This window comes from Ambystoma mexicanum, chromosome 11 (assembly GCF_040938575.1).
Source record: "Ambystoma mexicanum isolate Mex_15411 chromosome 11, UKY_AmexF1_1, whole genome shotgun sequence".
In the NCBI taxonomy this organism is placed as follows: Eukaryota; Metazoa; Chordata; class Amphibia; order Caudata; family Ambystomatidae; genus Ambystoma; species Ambystoma mexicanum.
In genome coordinates this window covers 710,505,993-710,529,157 of record NC_090934.1, presented here as the reverse complement: position 1 = coordinate 710,529,157, position 23,165 = coordinate 710,505,993, and the positions used below count along the sequence as shown (strand labels likewise).

Sequence of the window (23,165 nt, the reverse complement as noted above, 5' to 3'; positions counted from 1 at the left end):
GAGAACTTCACAATCTTAGAATTGCTTATACATGATTTATTTTGAAACATGTTTGAACTACTGTAGTAGTCCGTGGGTTAAAACCTCAGTATTTAAGTTGAAGGTTGCACATTTGAAACATTGCAAATGAGTACACAATCTGGCTATCTTCACACCTGGATGTGTAATGCAGCCGTCCCGAATGCATCCTCGATGCACAGGCTTTACGATTACGTTGCTCCCCATTGAATATGAGAAGTACTGGTACTGCCAGAGACTCGTGACTATGTTACTTTTACAAATTTGGCCCACCTTTGAATTCACCTAGGAAGTGCAGGAAGGCCTCATAGTCTGTGCTTAACGTGCCCGGCATCCTCTGCATGTCGGTGTTATAATGGGCAGATGCCCTCCACGTTGCTGTCCTTAATGTTGCATGTGTCCTTTGACCTAGCTAGCCTGCCAGGCAAAGGTTTACAGTCTTACCTCTAATTGCATTCTCTCATGCTGCATTCCAGTGGCCTGTTTACGAATTCACAACATAAAAGGGCAACACTCAGTGGGGCTCATTATGGGTCTGGCAGTAACCGCGTCGGTGCTACTGACGGGTTGCTGCGGGACCCGTAAATATTTACTGCCGGACGCGTAAATATTTGCCACTGCCTGACTTCCCGGTGCCACCGGGGGATTACAACCCCGGCAGCCCAAAAAGTCAGGCACTGGTAAAATGTTGTTCCCCATTTCCATAGAGTCCCATAGGACTCTATGGGAGTGGGGACCACGGAAGCACCAGCACCATTACTAACAGTGCCAGTGCTTCTGTGATGGTCTGCCTACCGTGGCTGCTGTGCCCGGCACGGTCAGACCTGTCGGGCACGGGTGCTCCGGGAGACAGACCTGTAGTATGCCAGTCGGGAAACAACGATGCCAGTAAGCTTACCTGTACTGTTGTTTCGAGACCGGTATACTTGTAATGAGCCCCATTCTCTCTTAGCAACCGAGGCCAATCTGGTATGGCTCGCTGGGAGAGATCCTTTTGTAAAACTCTGCTTTTGTGTCCCCCTACCTCTCACTTCACTCAACCAATGACACTACCGTCAGCGGGCTCAGCTTTACCAGAACCCCTCCTCCAGCTTTCAACAGGAGGCAATACAATATGATTATCTAGTTAGTAACCCCCCACATCTTCTAAGAACTCTTGAGCATGCCTCACGGCCATCACGCATCCACAACATGTCTGAACGTAATGCCACAACGTCACTAGTAACAGCTTCCGTGAAAGTTCTGCTGCACAATAAAGGAAGCTCACGTCCCTTCTGTTGATTACATTTTCTTTTGGTCCTAACACTGAAAACTACTCATTCAATACAATGATCAATAAAATAAGCCCATCCGTACAGCTGTCACTGGTAGTCGTAATTCCCTCCAATGATGGTACATTTAATACTCACTAATAATCACTTTTTCACTTATTGCATGTTTTGCCCTATAGCAAAACTGTATGCACATATAGCGTACACCAGTAAATCTACCCTTTGAACATCATATAGGTTTGGTTATTCTCAATTATAGAATAACCAAACCTATATTACATTGAATAGGCCTTTGACATATCTGACAAATGGGGATGTAATTTGCATGTGATTTCATGTTAGTAGTTGTGCATATGTTATGTAGGTAAAGTATAGCAGAGCCCTCAACAGTAGACAGTTGCCCTTCAGGCTGATCAACTCAGTTGTACCAGTCTTGTTCATGCTTTAGCACTGTGCCCTTACAGAATAAAGCTCAATCCCATGAAAGAATCAATCAATGTGTCAATTAGTCACGGACATAGCAATCCATGCCGCACTTGCACACTCTTCATACCACAGCTATTATAATGTCACTTCACTAATCATCTCTGCAAATAATTGGAAAGTCATTTGACATTTTCAATGCTATTTTTATGCATTGTAATGCTTTTAATTTCGTGTCTGTTCTGATTGGTCCACCAAAGGTCCATTACCCTCCACAGCGCTTGTCAGCAAGGCACTTTACAAATGTCAAGTGACATCAATGGCGTTGAAGATGTCTGTAGCCTTCATCAACCCTACACTTGCATTCATGAAATCCTTTGACTCCTCTTCCTTGCCTTCATCACGAGCCTCGTGACGTCAGACAAACTGCCTTGAGCAATGTGTCCAGCAGATGTACAGTTTTGATCTCGTTCAGGACCAATGCGCGATAGAATGGAAAATTTTTGCAGCAAACCCTTTGCTTCCCCTTCACTGATCTGCACACATTGCGCAGGCTCATTTCCCTCGTGGGGGTTTGCCCCATTGTGCCTTGGCTTGGTCGCTCTAGTTTAGCTTGTACGCCTCGTTTGCCTGGTCCGGCCCTTGCATTGCCGGATCTCCGACACCTCACGCACTATTTGCCTAGCCCCGTGAAATGCGTGAATGGACGCATTTGCGATGCACAGGTTAAGACACAGTTTGGCCTCTGTGCTACACAGCAGGTTTCTTTTCACAAACGTGCATCCCATTTTGGGAAAATGTGGCTTTTTTGTAAATTATGAAATCGTTGTTTTTTTTCCATCCTGGAAGCAGGATGACCTTGTTTCACAATATCGTTTTTATTGAATTATGTATTTTGTACCTATATCAAAATCTGGTGTCTCTTAAATTGTCAAACATTAACTAACTAGAAGCTTGAGCACCGAATGAAAAAAGAGCAGGGTTGTCTGCACGTCAAAGAATATACACGATCGATCCCGATACAAACGAGACTGAGGCATTCAAAGACAGACTATTAGTACAACTCCACCTCTACTCCACACTGCCCCCCCTCCCCTTCCCACGGCTGTTGCCATAGAAACAAACACAATTGGGCTGCAGTGCCGTAGCTGAGCGTTTGCTGGTGTTGTCTGGGGTGGGGGTGATGTGTAGCTCACATTGCAAGTTTCCTTTTGTTCTTAATTGGAACAGTTGGCAGTGTTTTTAGGACATCGGATTCATGATCATCTCAAAATGCATCTGCTTTACTAGAGGGCAAGGTGGGGGGAATGGTGCTTATAAACACCATTTTTCATATTCAAGATTTGAAGTGGTAAGGGAGCCGCAGTTTCTAAACACGCACGTTGGCACTGTGTTCAAAGCGACAGCCAGGTGCACACCTCTGATCCTGACCTGGGATGGTTGTGGTTTCTTTGACTAAGTGAAATTCATTTAGTGGTTTCAACCTAGCTCCAGTGGACCGATTGTTTAGGTGAAGGCATCTGGTTGGGGATTGTTTTGGCGGGGGGGTGGGGGGCCGGACGCAGTGCTGGAAAAGGGCTATGCAGGTGAGATATGAGGTATTACTTGCCAATTGCCATTGCACCAACCAGAAATGAGAAAAGAGAAAGTGGCGCATTAGAGGACAGGGTGTAATTAGCCCCAGATCTGTCCTTTACACAGAAAAAGATGTTACGAAAGAAAACCAAAATAATCCTTGAAATCAATGAATTTGTGAATGCAAACTGCAAAGAGCAGTTTCCTAAAATCCAAGAGACTGGCTGCAGGAGAAGCCACCCATCCTGTTACAGTTCAGTCCCGTGTACGCATGCGCGTTCGGCTATGGAACAGAAGGGGGGCCCCGGGGGGAACGCGAAGCGTTTCCCCCCGGGGAGTTTTTGGCGATGCACATGGCCAGCGAGTGGCCGTGGGGCAGAGCGCCTCCTGGGGGGGTATTTAAGGGCTCAGGGAAGGTTCGGGAGGCAGGCGACAGTTAGGACTTGATGATTGTCAGGTCCTGTTGCCTGCTCCCGAGCCTTCCCTGTAGCGCCTGGGGCCTAGGTGGAACACTTAGAGCAGGTGAGGAGGGGAGTAGCGGGAAGGAGGGAGTTTAAGTTTCAAAAAAAAAAAAAAAAAAAAAGAAGATAAGTGGTTTACTTTCGGTTTACTTAGGAGGGGTGCCGTAGATAAGACACCCCTCACATCTTACCTTATCTTAGGGCCGCCACGCTTTCAGTCAGGTTTATCCCGTGGGCGGGGGGGGGTGTGAGCAGGGAGCTGGGGGGAGCGGCAATCTGTGCCGCGAGCGTATTTCGAGTTGGCTTCAGGCCAAGGAATCAGCAGAGCGGCGGCGGCTTCTCCGCGGCTCTTTACGTGGGTGTGCCCGCTGTGAGCGAGCGTTTGTCTCGGTCTGGTGGGCCGGGCAGCGGGCTTAAAGGGGCCGTGTCCTGCTCCCTTAGTGAAGTGCGGTGCTGTCTGGGCACCGCCAGGGGGCAGCGCTTCGCGACAGGGAGCAAGCACTAATTAGTGCTGTTTTCTTTATAGTGTGTTTCTGTTCCCCCCCTTTTCCCGGGGTTTTGCTAGGAGTAGGGAGGGAGGGGCTGTATAAGAAAGTGTGGTAATTAATAAAAAAAAAAAAAAAAAAAAAAATTTTAAATTTTCAAATTAGTGTAAGGAAAGCAGCATAGCGGCAACCCTGGTAATAATTGGTAGTTAGGTAGGATAATTGGGTTAATTTTTCTCGCATTAATTTTAAATTTAAGGAGGTTATTTTCGGGTACTCACTCGGGTGGTGTTTTTGTTTTGGGGGCTGGTTGTTTTTTGCGTTAGGTTTTCGCAGGGCCAGGGTGTTTTCCTCGGGTAGGTACCGGCTCGGGGGCGTAGAGTAAGTAGTTTTAGTAAAAGGGGCATATTTTTGGGCACACGCGTTTAGTGTGCACTATGACAGGCCGGGGGGCGAGCAAGAAGGGGCTGGTGGACGCCGGGGCCTTGAGGAAGGCCCTGGAAATCATTAGCAGGGCAACTAATGCCCAATTGGAAGAGGCGGTAGGGGAAGTTACGGGAGAGGAGGAGAGCGGTGGGGGCCGGCCGCAGCGCAGAGCGGCGTCAGACGGTGCATTGGCGGCTGTGGTGGCTTGCACCCCTACGGCAGGGAGAGGGGAGATTTGGGAAGCTAGGGGCAAGAAGATGAGGAGGGAGATAGACAGGAGGGCAGATGGGGGTTTAATGAGTTCAGGGGGTCAGCCAGAAAGGGAGGAAGGGTATGAGAGCTCCAGGGTAGAGGGGAGTTCTCAAGTGGGTAGAGACCGAGGGAACAATAGTGGGGGCAGGGGTGGAGGGCAGGTGGGTGTGGCAGGGCAGAGAGGAAGAGGGGGAAAATACTTGCAGAAGAGCGCAGGTGGGAGAAGGAGGGAGAGGTCCCCGTCAATGGAGGAGGGTAGGGTGGGGCGCGGAACGGCCCCCCCGGATAGGAGGAGTGGGGGCGGAGGGCGCTGCGCAGCCCCCGCTGTGCAGGTGGAGGGTGAGGGTTTCGGTACGGCCCCTCCTCGGTTAGCGCAAGGAGAGCCTAGAGGGCACAGCACAGCCCCTAGCAACGAGGACGTCAGGGTGGAGGTCGGAACGCCTCGCCCAAGAGAAGGGGACCAGGCAGAGGTTCCCACAGCCCCGCCGAGAAGACGTCAGAGGGGTGGCGGGGCGGACGCCCCGGGCTCGGAGGAAGATCAGCAAATCATCTCGGGCAGGAGCCCGCATCCTCAATGGTATTTAAGGGGTGATGAAGTTGGTTGGGAGGAATACGGGGGGCAATGGGAACTTGAGGATTACAGGACGGAAATGGAAAGGGCGGAGGAGAGAAGAAGTTCAAGGTGGGACGGGGAAAGGGAAGTACAAGGGGGTTGGGGCGAAGCGGGTCGAGGAAATTATTGGCTGGGCGATTGTGCTGACATGTTTTGTCCCCGCAGCAGGAGCCCTCTAAGAATGGAGAGGAGGAACACCGGTGTGGAGGCCAGGCCGCAGATGGCAGGCGTGGAAAGAGTTGAGAGGGAAAGGGAATGGTCATCTGCATGGCAGAGAGGGGTCACAAATAGGGGGTTGGGGGATGACCGGGGTGATCTACAAGGTGTGATGAAGGAAGTAGGGGTGCAGGTTTTTGGAGCTGAAGGGGTTGGAAAGAACATTTGCTCAGTGGAGGTCCAAACGGACAAAGTGGTGGAGCCATTGGGGCTCGAGGTGCAGGCGGGAAAAGATAAAGAGGTGGAGGTAAAGGGAAAGGAGAAGAAATTGCCATACATGGGGATAACAAAGCCATTGGGGGCACATTTGATGGCAGCGACCAGGGAGAAGATACAGGGAGGTGAATTTGTGGATGTCTTCAAGTTGCTGCATAGGGAGGTGAGAGCGAAAGAGGGGTCTAAGGAGGAAGAGAGAGAGCTGGCTTCACGCCCGAGGGTCCCGGTGACCATGGAGAATTGGACGTCGGCGTTTATCATTTACGCCAGCGTGTATTGCGAAAAATTCCCGGAGCGTTGTGTGGCCCTGCTTAAATACATGGATGTAATAAGGAAGGCTTTCACGAGCTTTGGGGGCTTTGCTTGGGTAAGGTATGATGAGGAATTTAGAGCGAGAATGGCGGAGGACAGTCAGGCGGTCTGGGGGGAGATAGATATGGATCTTTGGCTGCAATGGATGGCCCCAACGAGGCCAGCCCCGACATTGCACACAGCGAGTGGGCTGCCTGTGCCTTACCGGCCCTTTCTTGGTCGCCCCGCCCATGAGGGGGTGGGGGGAGGAGGCGGAGGACAGCCCTCAACTGCATGTTGGGCGTTCAATAAAGAAGGCTGCACGAGGTGGATGTGCAAATTTAAACACGAGTGCAGCAGGTGTGCGGGTCGGCATCCGGTTACAGAGTGTTTTCAGGCAGGGGATAGTGGGTCAGGGTGAGGAGCGGGGCAAGGAAGTGGGGGGGAAGGACCACATACCAGGTAAAATGGGGTGTGCTGGTAGGTCGGGCTCAGTTTAATGTAAAAGTAGGGGGGGGCACAAGGTTTGATGAAAGATGGTTGGGGGCAACTGAGAGGGGGGCAGAAGAAGAGTGAGGAGGAAGACGCGTAGGTAGGGGAGGGCCGCGGGGGGGGATGTAACGGTGGTAATTGTTAAGGGGAGGTAGCTGGCGTTTGGAAGGCATGGACGACGGGGGTGAAGCTCTCACGCTTGCCGCACGACAAGGTGAGTAGGCTTCAGGCTGCATGGACGGAGGTGCGGGAGCGCCTCTGGTGCAGCAGGGGGAAGTGAGGATTTGGGTCTGCATGGACGGGGGTGCACTAGGGCCCCTGGTGCAGCTAAAATAAAAAATACAAAAATAAAAAAGTGGAGCAGAGAAGCGAGGTGCCGGAAGAGGAATTTATGTGGAATGGTCTGCATGGACGGGGGCGCAGGTTTGGCCCCTGGTGCAGCGGTGGAGAGGAGTAAAAGAAAAAAAAAAAAAGGGGGCCTGCATGGACGGGGGTGCACTAGGCCCCCTGGTGCAGGTGGGAAACAGGTGGTAATGGACGCAAGTAGCTTGAAGATGGTGATATGGAAGGAACTGCATGGACGGGGGCGCAGTTTTGGCTCCTGGTGCAGCGGTGGAGAGGAGTAAGGCAGAAAAGGGGCCTGCATGGACGGGGGTGCATTAGGGCTCCTGGTGCAGGCGGGGAAGAAGAAAAAAAAAAAAAAAAAAAAGGTGGTAATGGATGCGAGGAGCTCGAAGAGTTATAGGGAAGGGACTGCATGGACGGGGGTGCAGGTTTGGGCCCCTTGGTGCAATGGCGAGAGGAGGAATAAACTAAAGGTCCTGCATGGACGGGGGTGCACGTAGGCCCCCGGTGCAGGGGGGACAATGCAGGAATGGAAAGGAATAAACTGGGCACAACAAGTGGAACAAATAGTTATTGCTTGTAGGGGAGCTGTCTGCGACTTGTTTTTACGGGGTTATTGTTTGGGGGCTTTCAGGGTTTTTTGAGTTGGTCGGGGGAAAAGGGGGGGTAGTGGGACTGTAGGGGGAAGATGTTCAAATTACAGAAGAAGGTTTAGACATCAAGATTAAAAGGTCTAAGACGGATAAGAAGGGAAGGGGCTCGTGGTTTCGGCTGGGTCGTGGGAGCAAGGTCTTATGCCCAGTTCCAGGTGTTCAGGGGTATCGCGGAAGGAGTGGGTGGCAGTGGGAGAAAAGGAAGAGGATTTCGGGACTCATTATTTAGGAGGGGCGCAGCATCTGTGGGTACCGGGCTGGGTTTTTTCAGAAGACAAGGTGAAAAGATTGGGACGTTGTAGGTCTGGGAAATATAGGGGGTACGGCAGGGAGTTTGATAATGGGGTTGTTGAAAAGGTGGTTAGGACTTGGTGGGCCAACTGTTGTGGAAATATTTTTGACTTGTCAGTGATTTTGTATTTTCTTTTTCAGATGCTGCGCGAAAGGAAGGGGAGTTGGAGCTAGTTTTGATTTGTTGGCCATTGAATTGTTAAGTGGGTTGGGAAGGAAGTAGGGAAAAGGGGTTTGGAAGGTGACGGGGGTGCAGTTACAAGGAAGTGGGGGTGAGACGGCACGGGTTGGGGGGCCTGCGGGGGGGATCAGCTGCCTCCTATATTGGCAGGGTTGAGTGAACGCTTGGGGTTACAGAGGTGGTGATTTGGCAGGCAGGGGAGAATGACCTGGTGAGGTATACGGGTGGCTCTTCTTAGTTCCTGGGCTGGGAGACTGGGTAAAAAGTTTGAGGTAGAAAAGTTTGGGGGGGGGGGGGTGGGGCAGAAAGAACTCCTCGGGGGAGGGTTTTTCTGGTGCCGGGGGTATGGCCCCTTTTGATGTGGGGGGAGGCAAGCACAATGGGGGAATGACACGGGAAAGGATGGGGTGGCGCTGTTTGCACAAGCAGGTCACCCCGGGGGAACAGGTATTGAGCCTGGAGGGGCATGGCCCCTGGGAGAAAGCGGGACGCCTGGAAAAGGGGCAAGGAGACGGTAGGATCCAAGGGATCATTAGGGAGGAATTAGGTTATTTAATTATTTAATTGTTGGGGGAAAATGAAAATGTTAATTTATTTAAGTGGTGGTTAAAATATTCCTTTAGTTTGTTAGGCCATGGAGCCAGTTAAGCGTTTGATTGTAAGCTTTGGCCTGTCACATTAAAGCGACCTTTTCCACTTTTAAACGAGTCTGGGTTTTTGTGCATTAAGCCAAAAGGGGGGCCCCGGGGGGAACGCGAAGCGTTTCCCCCCGGGGAGTTTTTGGCGATGCACATGGCCAGCGAGTGGCCGTGGGGCAGAGCGCCTCCTGGGGGGGTATTTAAGGGCTCAGGGAAGGTTCGGGAGGCAGGCGACAGTTAGGACTTGATGATTGTCCCGCCCTCCCACCCTTTTCACTTTCGTTAGGGTAGTGTCTGGGTATGTAATATGGTGGGATCCATTGTTCATGGGATGATGCAGGGGTTTTTTAGATGGCATGGCGGGTTCATGAGTTGGGGTCTGTTAGGAAGGTGGGTTTGGTGGTTTTGTGTGACAGGTCAGGGCATTGGGAAAGTTGTGTGTAATATATGTTGCTGATGTGGCAGGTCAGGCTGGCTGCAGGTCATAGGAAGGGGGAGTTTGGTGTAGAGGGGAGTTTGAAGGGTGTTGAAGTGGGTCGGGGCGCCGGGGGCATGGCCCCTTTTGATGTGGGGGGAGGCAAGCACAATGGGGGAATGACACGGGAAAGGATGGGGTGGCGCTGTTTGCACAAGCAGGTCACCCCGGGGGAACAGGTATTGAGCCTGGAGGGGCATGGCCCCTGGGAGAAAGCGGGACGCCTGGAAAAGGGGCAAGGAGACGGTAGGATCCAAGGGATCATTAGGGAGGAATTAGGTTATTTAATTATTTAATTGTTGGGGGAAAATGAAAATGTTAATTTATTTAAGTGGTGGTTAAAATATTCCTTTAGTTTGTTAGGCCATGGAGCCAGTTAAGCGTTTGATTGTAAGCTTTGGCCTGTCACATTAAAGCGACCTTTTCCACTTTTAAACGAGTCTGGGTTTTTGTGCATTAAGCCAAAATGCCCAGTCTGGACGCGCTCCATGCCAAGAGCTGCTAGATGTCAGCTCTGACTAAACGGGAGAAGTGGGTACAGCGCGCGGAAACACGAGTATTCATAAGCTAAGGAGCAAAGGCAGAGGGTGGCAACTCTGCATTTATAAGACAAACCCGTACAGCGCGCGGAAACACGAGTATTCATAAGCTAAGGAGCAAAGGCAAAGGGTGGCAACTCTGCATTTATAAGACAAACCCGTACAGCGCGCGGAAACACGAGTATTCATAAGCTAAGGAGCAAAGGCAAAGGGTGGCAACTCTGCATTTATAAGACAAACCCGTACAGCGCGCGGAAACACGAGTATTCATAAGCTAAGGAGCAAAGGCAAAGGGTGGCAACTCTGCATTTATAAGACAAACCCGTACAGCGCGCGGAAACACGAGTATTCATAAGCTAAGGAGCAAAGGCAAAGGGTGGCAACTCTGCATTTATAAGACAAACCCGTACAGCGCGCGGAAACACGAGTATTCACTCTGGCTTCATAAATGAATGAAGAAGAGTGGCACTTCCCAGAAAGGAGACATGACACCAGGGGTGGACTGGGAACTAAAAGAGGCCCTGGAAATAATTACTGGGGACCAAAAGAGGCCCTGGAATTATTGTTCAAAGTGGCCCCATATGACACATTTTCAGCAAGCTCAATGCTTTTTCTATGAGAAAATTTGGAAATACCACACAAAAGAGGCCCAGGGTGCAGAGGCCCACTGGGAAATCTCCAGAGTTCCCTATAGGCCAGTCCACCCCTGCATGACACCAATACCACAGTGTATAATATGGCGCTAGCCTGAGGCTGGGGGGCATACTGGGCACGGGGGGAGGCCGCCCCTCCTGTACCTCCACTCCCTTCCCTGGCTCGGCAACCTTCCAGCTTCATAAACGCCTCTGTGGTCATGTGGGTATGTGGGTAGACTTTGGAGGTGCGAGTAGCTTAGCCGCGGCTGCGTTCACATTGGTAGTTATGCAAAGCTTGCTCTAGCTAAATTAATGTGTTGTTCTTAAAAATCTCAGACTGGACACACAATGGCGTAATATGTTGATAAAGGGGATTTCCGTTCTAAAACCTATCTATTGGACACCGCCTTCTGATTTGTTACGATTATGCAGATAAGGTTTACCAAATTATTGGATATTTACGTTTGGGGATTGTTGGTTAGGTGTGTGTATATATATGTATATATATATATATATATATATATATATATGTCTTGATCGGCTCTTCCTATTCTCTGTATGCAAAATATGTTTACAGTACTTTGCAAATATATATTGTGTGCCCTAATTATATATAACAAACTGGTTTTATATTTGATGTACTTATGGAATAGCAGGTCGGTGACCTTTTTTTATGAAGTATTTCTTCTTTTCGGATTGTAGTTATTGATTTACTGTTTTCCTGTTCTACATTAATAGTACATCAGGTGTCATCTCTCCTGATGAAGGGCCATTTGAGTCCGAAACGCTTAGATCAATTATTTGGTGATATTCCGGATGAATGTGGAACTTATTTCACTCAAATATTGTACTGTGAAAGAAAGGAACCTTCTGACTTATTTATGATTTCACCATATGACACACTGACAGCTTTACAAGTATCTTTTATAAAAGATCATTACATTTGCCGTGCCACCTCTGCCCCCTCTATTTTCTTGGAAACCAGGACCACTCACAATGTGGATGAAAAATGAAATATGCTTAATTACATGAAAACTGGTGCTGTACGGGAAGAGGAACTTCTCCTGGAATAAGAGACACATTCTCAGATAAAGAAAGCAGATGCCGAACCTTATAAGAGAAGTACAAAAATTAAATAATATAGCCAGAACTCTTACAGTAAACTAGGGTAGGGGTGCCTGGCCTGCTAATGGATAGCGGACACCTTGATATGGGAAAGTGATGCCAGAGGATTGGTAACACTGATGGGTGATGGCTGCAAGGTGTTGAATTAATCATAACCTCTGGCATTGACCTTTGCACCGCTGCAGACCATCGCTTCTCAGCCTGCCATGCCATCGCAGAAAGGAAAAGGCCAGATGTGAATCAGGCCTGGTCTCTCCCCAAAAGTGGCAGTCCATCTCGACCTGCCAGATCGCAATCCTTCTGCACGAGACCGCAAGCAACCCAGGCATGTTCCAGCCTCATTGGGCATCGTCAGTGAGGTGTAGCTTGGGTCTCCGAGGACAGAATACTCAACACCCATGGTCTGGGCATACCCACCCCACTCAAGATGGCACATCAGTTTTGCCTGGGAATTGGTGCCAGGTGTCCTGAACATTTTGGAACGGGGGAAGATATCTAGCATATGGGTTGGGGATATGCCTTCACATTGGTAGAAGATCTTGAATGCACCGGGTGGCAGCGGCCCATCAATGGGTGGGAGATACTTAAGTATCCGTAACAGATAGGTGGCCTTGCAACGTGTGGCTGCTGCTTGGGAATGGGTGGCAGGTGCGTTAGGGTGGCTGGTGTATTTCTGGGAGTATGATATGATATGATATTTTATCTATATTGAGGCGAGGGAGGGAAACAAGAGGGAACAAGACAACAATCTTACTAGGCCCAGTGACATTGAGATCACGCATGTGCAAGGGAGAGGGAAGGGGAGAAGTGCCAGGAGAGGGCGAGGAGGAGCAAGTGCAAGACACAGGATCATGCGTGAAACAGGAAGTGCGGCCCGCAGGTGGCAGTGCAAGGGTTAAGAGCAGAACAAATAGGTGATAGATAAGTGCAAGTATGGAGGGTTGTAGTGTTGGAGATACATCCCCAAGTGCAGGGGTGCCAGGGGAGCAGTGGTTTGCAACTGGGAGGGCAGGAACCTGGGCCCGTGATTCAGAGGGTAGCCAGGTAACCAGTGCAGTATCAGACAGGAGATCCGCAGGGGAGAGGAAGAGAGCAGGTGGCAAATGCCTCAGAATGGGGGGGCAGGTAGTTGGTGCAGGTGGCATGTGCCTGAAAATGGAGGGTAGAAATGTTTCACGCATTGAACCAAGCAATGCCATAGGCATTCGAAGGGCATCAAAATGATGAAAACATAGTTAATGTTTACTCGGACTGTATCCATGTTGTTTTGTAATTAAACCCTTCCATACACTACGGTTTCTTTCATCTGAAACACCGTAGACAAGAAAAATCAAATATCCATATTGTTTGTCATGTTTCCATTTAGATTGTTTAAAGAAAATCCTAGCCAAGGACATCCAAAAAGCAACATATAAGAAGGCTACTGTGCTGCAATCATTGGTCAGCACTATCTTATATTAGCTGGGAGGGGTGCATGAACCAATCAGCGAGCTCGAAAGGCAGCTGAAACGACTCATCTCCTACAAAGAGGTATATACATTAAAAGAAATAAAGAAAGCAAAAAAAGAAATACAAATACACAATTGAAACAATTAGCACGAAGCATAATGACCCATACACCCGTTTTAACGCAAATCCACATTTGCACCATGTGATAAATAGGGTTGGACTGGACCATCAAATTGTCTCGGCACCATTGACAAAGTTGCCCACAGTTGCAAATGGCAATTCATTCCATTCATGAGACTGTATGAATAGTACACAAGGGGGAGTCTTTTTTATAAGATTTGATGCAAATTGTGCATTTTGAAGAATATTTACTCAGTAACACTGGTCAAAATTATTAGCCGCATAGTTAAGTAACTCATCAAAATGGCCCAAATTACCAAAAACGTGTCTCCCTTTGACAAAAAAAATGGTCCCACACCAGCATGTTGTGTTTTTGTTTGGCCATGAGCCTATTGCCCTATAAGCCAGTCCGAGACTGGGGAGCAAAATGACATTACTGCCACCATAGAACTGCTGCCAGGTATTTTCAATGCTATCCGTCACCGGCAAGCCCATCCCAGCAGCCCTGAACATCCTCCTCATCATGTTTGGTAGTCTCAATGGACCAATTGCCACACAACCTACACCATCTCTGATTTGTATCCAACCCCTGCCCTCTAGTGTCATAACCAAATGAAACTTGATTTGTAAATAAGTGTGAGCTATCAGAGTATTCGGATAGTCGTTTAGATATCGAGGATGTCCCGCGTGCGTGCTAAGATGGATAAGGTATTTCTCGCTATGAGATTTAGTAGCAAGGTCCACTACAGTTTTCTCGTAATCAGTGCCGTAACAGGCATTTTTGCCGCTGCCCCTAAACTGCTGGTAAGAAATGCCCCCTGGATCAGTACCATATAGAGAACACCACCTTCGACCCTTGTTCATTACAGAGTTGAGGCAAGTGCCAGCCATTGACTACACATATAAAGTGTAGCAAAGAGTTATCCATACTATTTCGGAGTTTCCAGCAAGTTAGCATACAATGCAATTTGAGCATACCTAGTTCTAACCCCGATGGGCACTTCCTGCAACCCCCATGTTGTGAGACTCGCAACTTCTGCTACACCCAACTCGCCTGCTAATTCCTGCTCCTCTGCCCCCAAGTCGCCTACTAATTCCTGCTCCCCTGCCCCCAACTTGGCTGCTCATTCCTTTGCCCTGCTCAACCATCTACCGCAGAGCATCCCTGCAAAAAAAACAAGGATTGTCAATGCCAATATTTTGGGCGTTTACTGTTGCTATTTGCATTTTGCATTAATAGGCACCTAGGTGCAAGGAGAGTGCAAAGTTTGAAAGCTGGATGCGATAGGGTGTGCAATGGAACGAGGAGAGCAATAGAGTAAGGAAGGAAGCCATTGATAGAGGGTGCCATCGATGATGAGCAATAAAGTGTATGAGTGAGAGGGGAAGAAATAAAGTGAGAGTGTAAGATGAAGGAGGAGAGGGGATAAGAGAAGGTAGGATGGGGTAGGGTGGGTGGTGGGGTAAAGAGATATGGTAGGGATTAGTAGAAACAGGGGGTAGGGTGGGTAGATAGGCATATAGAGGTAGAGTTAGGGTTGGGTGGGTGTTAGTACCGTTTTTCTAAAGTCAAACTAATGGCTTCATAACACCATACTTCTGAGACAGTACATATGCTCCACTCTTAGTATAAGGCTGGACCCACCCGACAAGTGTTGGTATAATGGACAGACCCGAGAATGTTGGTAGAATGGACAGAGCCACCAGGCTTATCTTGGGAGGGGGAGAGGGCTGTATAGCTTGATACAAATAAATTGTACCATACATATGGCCCAAAGAACCACTGAAACACTATGTATTGTAAAAAAATAAAGGGTTTATTTCAATACAAGCAGACCAAGAGAATTCTTGAGTAAGTACTATAACATCATATAAACACAATAATAAAAAGCAACTCAATACCTATGGTATGCAAACCAGGGTATAACCTTATTTGGAGGAGCAAGATACAAGTCAAGGTGAGTCAAAACTAAGGTATAAATTCAGGATAATAATATACCATTATTGGGGAATAAGACCAGGTTAGATATACTTTTGGAATACAATCAATATTTCAAGGGTAGTAGACCCAGTCAGTTATGCAGTGACACTCGATTCACATAATAAACCAACCCAGTTTACTTCTTGCAACATTACTATTTAGAACTCAGTTTAGAGCTAGTAAATCAACTCATACTTTCTGCAGGGGCCTCAAGCTACTCAATGAAAAGTATGAATACGCAATAACTATTTTAGAATACACTAAGCAAATCAGGGATAGCAAAACAAAATCCCTAACACTTTAAGAAAGACACAAGGTATTTCCAGGTAATTAATTTACCTATTGGTACATAATTATCTGCTATCTAATAGCTATTTTTACCCAGTATACTTTTAAGAAGTGTATAATACAGTTTCTACGGTAAGTAACAACTTTACGAAACTAGTTAAGAATAGCACCAAAGCAATTCGGGGAAGCACAACCCAAGGTTACAAGTTTGGAGGAGCAGTAGCTAATCAAGGTAAGACCTGTGTACTTTTTAAAAGAGCCTGCAGCTACTTAAAGGTATGCATAAACCCTAAGACTGTTTTAGATCTGTATGAAGCAGACTAGGGAAAGCAAACTCTATAATACACTTTAAGAATGACACAATGTTATTCAAGGAAGGTAACCCCTATTAGTAAGCTTTTACACTCATTCAGTTACCAATGATAAAACAGTTATCACTTTTTAGAAGGGAGGAACACCATTATTCAAAGTTAGTAAAGCAACATATACACTATTTAGAGGGGCAGAATGCAACACAAAGGTAAGCATAAACTTAATGACACTTGATAACTTCTTCTTTCACAGAGATACAGTTACCACACCAACTTCGTTAGCAAGTAAGTACTTTTACACTTGTAATACTTTCAAGGCAGAATCCTTTTCTTATGCAATCCTTCCCTAGTCTTTTGCGCGAGTTCTCTCAGAGGCAGAAGATGGACCCTAGTGGTCTAGGTGCCAGCTGTAGGCAGACTGAGATCGGGTTCAGTTGCAGGAAAGTCAAAGTTCCAATGGAGATCTTCTTAAACAAGTCAGTATTACCTTTCAGAGTTAAAATGTTCAGGGACTTCACGGAAGGCTCCCTATATGTGTTCCAGCATTAGGCCTGAGCAAGTGGTGTGGACAAACCCCCAACCACAGGAATCACCCAATCAGCCTCTCATGATGCACACCAGATCCAAGGTAAGTATTACCCAAGCCCACGCAGTACCTTAGGAGAAAAGAAGGGCTTTGGAGTGGATGTCTTCAGGATGCAGCAGCACAGGACCCGGTCCTTGGATTCTTGGTCTGGAGATGAAAGAACTGGACACTGGATGGCAACTTGCAGCAGCAGTCACCAGAGGAGGCTTTCAGCAAAGGTTTCTTCATAGATTCTCATGGTTCTGTGGATTTGGCACCTTTTTACAGCAGCCAGATGAAGAATGAATATTGCCAGTCAGATTCTATTCATTCTCTCGCTCCTACACTCTGGCGAGGGGACTTTAGGGATTTGAATCATGTCTCTGGAGATCCAGCAGGAATCCACCAAAGTTTCTGATGGATTTGGACTTTGGAAGACCATGCACTGCAGGGTATTAGCGGTTTGCAGCCCAGCAAGGTCGCAGCATGTCATGGGATGGGTTAAAATGCAGGTCCTCTTGAGACTAGTGGATCACACAAGCTCTGGGTAGGAGGCATCACATTCGGGACCCCCAGGTTGATTGGAAGGAAGGGTTACAGCAGGCTCGGATTTCAAAGCAGGCTCTCCAGTCACTGGAAATTGCTACAGACATCTTTGCTTCATCTTCCTCTTTGGCATCAGCTCCAGTGGTCGACATGTCAGCAGCTTCCAGGTTCAGAGTATTTATCAGGAACTACAGCACAACTTCTGCAATCTCTCCCTGGAGTTTACAGAAAGGGGCGGTCTGGCTGACCAGTCAGGACAGCCAGCCCCCTACTGGGAGTTGGCTCCTTTCAGGCAAGGTGGAAGACAAAGGGCTGCAGAGGTTGGACTCCTCCCTCACTTCCTGCCTTCTAAGACACTCTGGAGTCTGGGCTGGGAATACAAAGGATTCCCGCCAAAGACAAAACACCCACTGAGGTCATTCCTGCCTATAATGGTGGGGGAAGACCTCATACACAACAAGATACTTAAAAATGGGAAAAAAGAAGGAACTCACCATTGTAACAGAATAGTGGCCCTTTTGTGAATTAAAGAAGCTGAAGTAATAAGCCTGCAAGTAATAAGACTAAAAGGTAACTTAGGTAAAACCACTGCCACTTCCACCAGCCATTGAAGTAAACTTGCAATTGTAACATCAATGGTATTGGTAAGTAAGCAAGGGGATACATTGTATCCCCAACACTCTACATAAGGCGGGGTGTGCTGGCGCACTATATAAAAATGTAAAGTGGATGAAAATCCATCTTTACCCCTTGGGAACAGTAGTTCACCCAAGTACATTAAAGAGAAATTAACAGGGAAGCCCAAAGCGGCAACACAGCCTAAGCCCAAAAGTTATAGGAAACTATCACTCCATCCATACACTATGGGGAGACATAAAAAGGTCACCCATAAAAAGACACCCTCATTTACTGATGCTCACCCAGATTCACTACAGTAGGTGCTAGAAGGATGCAAAATTTGGCAGTATCGTGAAGCAAAATGTTTGATATGTTGGTTATTCTTTTAAAATGTATTACGACTGTATACAGTTCTAAACTGTTTATTAAAGCATTTTAAAGTGAATTTAAAAAAAATAATTTTACTTTTTTTTTTATCACGCCACTCCAAATATGGGAAATGTCAAGGTTACAGTTTACTTAAGTTCATTCATGAGAAGAGAGCACAATCAATTAATCTTTCTTGGACATTTTCTCAAATGTGCTGAACCCATTAAGTGACTGAAACATGCCGCACAAAAAACAAACATCATTTGGAAAGGCTCCATCTGAGGCAAAGCAAAAATCAATCTCAAGAACTTCTGAAACACAACAACAAACAGCAGCACGACTTGCCGACTAGCGGACAAGAGCAACTTTTTCCAGGGCAAATTATATGCCAGAGCAAACTGCATCAAGACTAGCTGACATGAGGACAAGAGCAACATACTCCAGGGCACATGAGACACCAGAGCAAACTGAAGCAAGACTTGCCGACAAGAGGACAAGAGCAACATCCTCCAGGGCACATGAGACAACAGAGCAAACTGAAGCAAGACTTGCCGACAAGAGGACAAGAGCAACATCCTCTAGGGCACATGAGACAGCAGAGCAAACTGAAGCAAGACTTGCCGACAAGAGGACAAGAGCAACATCCTCTAGGGCACATGAGACAGCAGAGCAAACTGAAGCAAGACTTGCCGACAAGAGGACAAGAGCAACATCCTCCAGGGCACATGAGACACCAGAGCAAACTGAAGCAAGACTTGCCAACAAGAGGACAAGAGCAACATCCTCCAGGGCACATGAGACACCAGAGCAAACTGAAGCAAGACTTGCCAACAAGAGGACAAGAGCAACATCCTCCAGGGCACACGAAACACCACTCGATCAGGACACGGGCAACACTGGGTACCCCAGCTAGTTGTAAATAACTGTTCCTCGCAAGTCTCTTGCCGTTTTACCTTGCAGGCCATCGAAATCTGTTAAGGTGCCTCCAACATGAAGAATGTTATGTAGTGTCTGCAAAATAAAGCTCAACTAATAGTCAGTGTTTTAAAAAATATATATGTTTTACCTGGTTTACACATTCTTCGGGCATTCAATATTTAAGATTATTTGCAGAGAAAATGGAATGGTTGAGTGGTTAGAAAGCTCGACAACATTTAAATGACCATTTTACATCAAGGATCAAAATTAACATTCGATGAGCAGGAGCTAAAACCAGTTCCTGGGTGTCAGGCATTACCCAGTGGGCAGGAGCAGGTGCCGAGCGCACTGCTAATCTAACTTCCACATGAGATGCACACTTCAGCTTTTCCCCCCTTTACGTGTGATCTATTATATTTAAATGTGTACTCGATATTTCCTAACTCTACTTTATGAATATTAATGTCACATATGCATGATGGTAAGGCACCAGCTGGCCTGGTGAGCCAAAAGTATCTCTTGGTAGCTGTTGGTGTAAAGCTAACCAGGCTCTACTAGTAAAAAAGCAGGACCGAAATAGCATTTCTTCACTGCGAGATATGCATTAACGGGAATGAGTAGGTTGGTGAAGTCAAAATAGGTTGAATGTTTTATAAAATTACTAAAAAAAGCACCTGTTTTATAAATGATAACCTAGCAATAGGTGATGTTTGTCCAGGCATACTTTTTACGTGCGGACTGCTGTGGCTTTAAGAGAAACCCTAATATTACAACTACACGACCGTGCATAAACAAAACATTGATTGCATCATCAAGACCACACATGCACAAATTAAAAGTGGGGTTTTCTGCTGTGAAAATAACTGTACAAAAGAGCCCCCGGTGGTATTTGCACGGAAAGGGCGCGAGTTGTGGCAGTGCACACTACCAGCATAAACAGATTTCGCCTGGTGCGGGTTGTGGCAAGCGCACTGGTTAAATGGACCGCATTGACAACAGCTGGTAAACCATTGCAGCTTAGGGCTATGGGCAAGGCAGCCGCCATTGGGTGTCTCTACTGTGATTGGAGAGCAGGGTACAGGGTTTGGACCAGTGCATGGATGACTGGCTCTCTTTCTTATTCTTGCTGATAGATTTAATCCATCAGAGGTGATTATTGGATACTGAGGCTTGAGCATCAATAGGCCATCTTCTCTGGTTGAGTATGTAGTCGTGGGTTAGGAGTCTGCGTGGTCTGTGTGGACTTATCACAGTAGGGCTGGTTTCACAGGGTCTTCACAGTGATGGGCCGCGGGTAGCGGTAGTGCATGGATGAGAGGGATACAGGCACATTTAAAGCTGCATTGGCTCTGCAGCAATAGGCTCTCGACTATCAGCCGGGAGCGAGTGTTTCACTCTGGTTACAAGAACAGCCCTGTGATCTTTAGCAATAGTCTTAAATGCTGCGTTCTGTGCCAATGTGCTGGCATATTTAATACATATTCAATCATTTACAAAGGGTAAAAACGAAGGCAATTGCGAACACCAGACTCTGTTAGAGTGGGAGTTTTGGGAGGTATGCAGATTTTTAGGGTCACCCCTTCACTCAAATGTACCAGAATCACAAGCGGCTTGCGGTTGAAGGCGAAGTTGAGCAGCAGCTGCAAGCGCTTGGCGTCCGTGAGTTTACCCAGCAAAATACTGCCAGAGTCCTTGGTCCCTGCATTATCCCGCTGCACCAGACAGTCAAGCAGCCACTGAGAGGAGCAGTGCACCAGGTCAGACCAGCCCTCCACAGCCCGTGGGGTGAGAAGGCGAACGTCTCTGTTCAGCCTTGCAAGCTTAGGGTGGGGCATTGCTTGGAGCAGGTCGTAGTGCGGACGGCCACCTCTGGCGCACCAGCAGATGTCTCGGTCCAGCTCTTGTGCTGAGCCTAGCCGCTTCAGCATTACGTGCCGGCTGCCTTTGCGTGGCTCACCGTAGCGTGCAAAGTAAACGTTCTTGACGTTGAAGAGGTTGAGCGCGTGCAGTCAACCCCATGACTCAAACGTCAGCTGTCCATTTAGGAACTTGCGGCAACAAAGGCTGAAATAGGCAGGGCACATGTTGAGTGCAAGAAAGCGCATATCATCCAGTTTTTTGCACTGGAAGAAGGCAAGCAGCAAGTGCGTGTTGAGCAGCATAACAACTGAAGCCATGGCTACCAGCAACAGCTTTAGAAGGCGGCAGAGCCAGCCCAGCGTCATGGGGCAGCAGACACAGCATGCCGTGGATCCCCACGGGGTAGCCAGCCTCCCGCTTCAAGGCTTTGTGCAGCATCTTCCATGTTACAACACCACTCCTGTCCAAAGATCCACCAAGTTCCACAATGAGGTTGTGGGGTAGAGCTACACGTAGCCAGGAAAGGAGCTCAAATATAGCCCAACTCCCTTGGACAGAGAAAAGAAAGATCACCATGCCATCCCAGCTTTGAAAGGGACACAGTCACATGACTTGGTACAGAACTCCTGATTCCGAGAAAATTATTTAAACAAGCCACTATTGGATTATATCGGCGAATTGGACAAAATAACAACATTTAGTGTGTCAAACGATTATGCCACAGTGTTTACAGTTGACAAATCAACCACAAAGCCAGCTTTCTGGCACCCCTTTATATTGTTGTCTTTGTAGCAATGGTGTAGGTGATATTTTGGTGGCGCAGAAAAACAGTTCCAAAACTGACTTGCGTAACTATGATTTACTAACCATGCTGGACATACACCCACATATTTTGCTAAAAGTATTCTTCAAGAATTATCTGACTGGGTAGAGTTCAACCAACTACTCCTCCCTTTTCAACGTTTTGAAAAGGTCACAGTTCATCTTCTAATGTATTGTTCCGTCAGTTGTTACTTGTAAACAAATTGATTAGGGACTGCCTTGAATCGCTTAATGCGTTATTGGTGGAATTCTTGTCTGCTTTTCACCACGTAAATCGCGGTACGCTATGGAGGAAACTTGAGAATTGCAGAATTCCATCAAGGGTATTAAAAATGATAAAGGCGCCTTATACTAACACCTCATTCAGAGTTACGATGTACGCTGTTCCCCAGAAAACAGCCACACACAGGGATTCAATCAACGGTGTCTATTAGCGCCATTACTATTCAATGTTTACATGGTGGACCTTTATGATGCCCTGGGGCAGGGACGGTCTTTCCCAGCCAAATTGGCCCAGACATCTGTGTAATGCTTAGGTTATGCCTATGCTATATTAATACTTCATCAATCTCTACAGGATTGCAGAGCGCAATGGACACAATTGGTGAATATTCCAGTGCTCATGAACTTGAAATCAATTATACAAAAACTAAAGTTCTGACTTTTAATAGTAAACCCAAAAGGACCTCATACAAGTGGCTTATAGATGGGCACAATATTGAATTAACGAAAGGTTACACATATCTGGGTGTCAACTTTAATAAAAAGAGGTTACCTAAAGTACAGTGGTTATAGCCGCAATCTTCTTACAGCTTCTATACATGCATGGGGTGGCCACGGAAACATGGTTGTTTGCAAACGCCACCTGGTTGCACAGAGGAACTGTCCATCGTTGGCATAGAGCATTTGGTTTGCCTTCAAGTGCTTCCATTGAATTGGTTTCTGATTCAATTAGGCCTTGGCTACAGGAAGAGTGACAAATTTGATTACGAGACAACGGCACATGGATTGCAACACCCTCTTGACCACATCAAGACAAGAGTTGGCAAAATCATCTTCCTGTGCTCTGGGTAGATTGGGCCAAGAATGCGTCAATTTACTTGGGAGCTTAGACATCCCTGATGTCCTTAAAATGGACGCAGCTGTGGCCAAACCTGCCATTACAGATAAAATAAGGGAATGGGATTGTGTAAATGATCCCGCCCATTTGGGCTAATTGAAACAAACTAATGAGAACCGTAAGCAACTTACATTGATGATACAGCTGATTATATCAAAAGGTTTTTGTGTCCTTGAAAATGATGGATTTACATGATACTTTGTTGCAACAAATTGAGACCATTTGAAAGTGTGGGGACTCGGGTGAAATTACCTGCACTTTATCTCTATTGCTTTGTGCGCCGAAATATCTGTTGTTCGGAGAATGTACGATCTAATGGCCGGCAGTGAGGCCTTGAGCACAGCGCAAGTCAGGCATTTTGGTCACTAAGTATTAGACAGAAATTATATTAGGACATGCAAATTGTTAATGACCTCTCAGCCAATCATAATCTGCGGCATGCCCTCAATAACCAACGGTATTGACTACATTACTGCCATTCTTGCCAAGAAGTCAAAAAACAAAACTTTAGGTCTGCAATCAAAAAACCGCAATGCAATTTTCGAGCGAGATATATTTCAATTTGACAATCCAACCT

The 23,165-nt window shown here is 47.2% G+C and overlaps 1 protein-coding gene and 1 pseudogene across 3 annotated transcripts in view; both read right to left on the bottom strand.

Annotated features, from left to right (window-relative positions):
* The window catches only part of KIAA1549L (KIAA1549 like), a 739,655-nt gene that overhangs the window by 705,891 nt on the left and 10,599 nt on the right, over positions 1 to 23,165 (bottom strand). The gene's annotated exons all lie outside the window — the stretch shown is intronic.
* On the bottom strand, positions 20,277 to 21,011 carry LOC138504640 (divergent protein kinase domain 2A-like; annotated as a pseudogene).